Source organism: Pteropus vampyrus, unplaced genomic scaffold, assembly GCF_000151845.1.
Source record: "Pteropus vampyrus isolate Shadow unplaced genomic scaffold, Pvam_2.0 Scaffold124, whole genome shotgun sequence".
Lineage (NCBI taxonomy): Eukaryota > Metazoa > Chordata > Mammalia > Chiroptera > Pteropodidae > Pteropus > Pteropus vampyrus.
The window spans coordinates 99,412-101,540 of NW_011888905.1; positions in this window are offsets into that span (position 1 = coordinate 99,412).

Below are 2,129 nucleotides of genomic sequence, written 5' to 3' on the forward strand. Positions count from 1 at the left end.
CGCCGCTCCCCAGCTTCCAAACCGGCGGGGGCACAACGCCGGCCCCCGCGCATCTTGCCCCAAAGGCACTTCCGGCGGCGCTCTAGGAACCCGGCGGCCTGACGGCTCTATGGTCGGCGCCTCGGGCTCCTCCCGCGCCTGCGCGTCGCCGGGCCTGCGAGCGGGCGCCGGGCTCGCTCGGACTCGTCCCTCTGCACGTCCCTGTCCTTTTCATAAAAACATCCAGTTCTCCCGCAGACTGCACATTTCTCAGGAATTCCTGTTAATCATCGTTTACGGGTTTTTTTCCTTTTTAAACCCCTGTGGCACCTGGGAATAGTTCATTTAGGCCTTCCTAAAAAAAGAATTGTAATCGAACGTTATTTTCCAATCTACACGTATGTCCCACTCTTTCCTATCTTAATGAATTGCACTCGTTCACAAAACCTGCTTTTGCAGCCCCGCTTTTCACGCCCCGAATCTGGACCCAGTTTTAATACCGTCGAGTTCGGGAAACAAATCTGTATTCCTTCTTTATATACCCGTTGTATTAGAGTTTTAGCTTTTCACACTGGTAGGATTTCAGGGGTGGAGGTTGTGGAAAATGTGTTTTACTTTTGCTGTTTCGGTCCCACATTTTTCTTCCTTCAGCAACTTGCCTAACCACCATTTATTCTGAGTTCCCAGGCGCCCCTCCGGTCTGCACCTTCACTTCCCCTCTTTTGTTCCTGCTTAAAGCCACCATCAGTTTCTATCCTGTCCCCAACCCTAACCCAGAAATATTTTGTCCACCCACCTGAACCTAATCTTAGTAGTTTTGATTTGTTTTTGTCATCACAACGAAACAATAAAGACGGAGAACTTTCAGTGCTTCTAGGCTCTCAAAACACTTACCTTTGTTCTTTATTTCATAGCTCTTGCCTCCCAGCTGGGGATGGTAACTGGAAGTAACTGGCAACAGACTAGAACTCTGCTCTCAGTTTTTTCCATTACAAAATTTTTTAAAAACCAAAGTTGTGCACATAGGTAGTTGAGAAAACAGCATCATGACCTACGTGAAGTTTTCTCAAAAGGCTTTAATGATAACAGATAAAACTGATAAAATCTGACTCCATCAAAATTTAAATCTGCTCAACAAAAAACAGCATTAAGACAGTGTAAAGAAGCTACAAACTGGAAAATATTTGCAATATATATTTTTGACAACTGGAATTCAGAAAATATAAAGAACTCTCACAACTCTGTCATAAGAAGACAAACCAGCATTAATAGGCAAAGATTTTATTACACCTTCACAAAAGAATATACACGAATGGCCAATAAGTACATGAAAAAGTATTCATCATTATTCATTATTTGTTAGAAAAATATAACATTAAAAACAGTGAGTTAACACTACATATCCATTAGAATGGCTAAAATTAAAATGACTGACAGTATCAAGTACAGATGAGGATATCAAGCAACTGGAACTCAGACAATGCTAGTGGGAGTGTAACATGCTATGTTAAATTGACAGTTTGTAATGAAGTTAAATGATGCCTACATTATGACCCAGCAATTTCACTCCTAGGTAGTTATCTAAGAGACATGAAAACATAAGTCCACAGCAGCTTCATTCACAACAGGCCCAAACTAGAAAAACCCAAATGTTCATCAACAGGAGACTAGGGAATCAAATAGTGTTATGTTCATGCAGCAGAATACTACTCAGAAATTAAAAGGAGCTACTGATAGATGAGCAATGTGCATAAATCTCAAAAGTCCTATGTAACCTTATATGAACATATATTCAAGAACAAGTGAAATTCATCCGTGGTGACAGAAGACAGAAGTGTTTCCCTCTGACTGGGGTTGTGGTTGCATGGTTGCATACATACGTAAGAATCCAGTAAGCTGCACACCTGATTTGCACATTTTACTAATAAAAATAAAAATTTAAAAAGCAAATAAAATTCAACAGGACTCTCAGTATTATGCTGTGAAAAACACCAGGCCTCCATTCTCCCTCCTCTACCGGTATCTATTCCCCAGAGACGACCACTTTAACTATTTTACTTTTATTAACCTCCATATTTATAAGTAGCATGCTAACACTGCCATTTCTAGATTTTTCCTGTATAGATAATATATATTGACTTCCTATTATG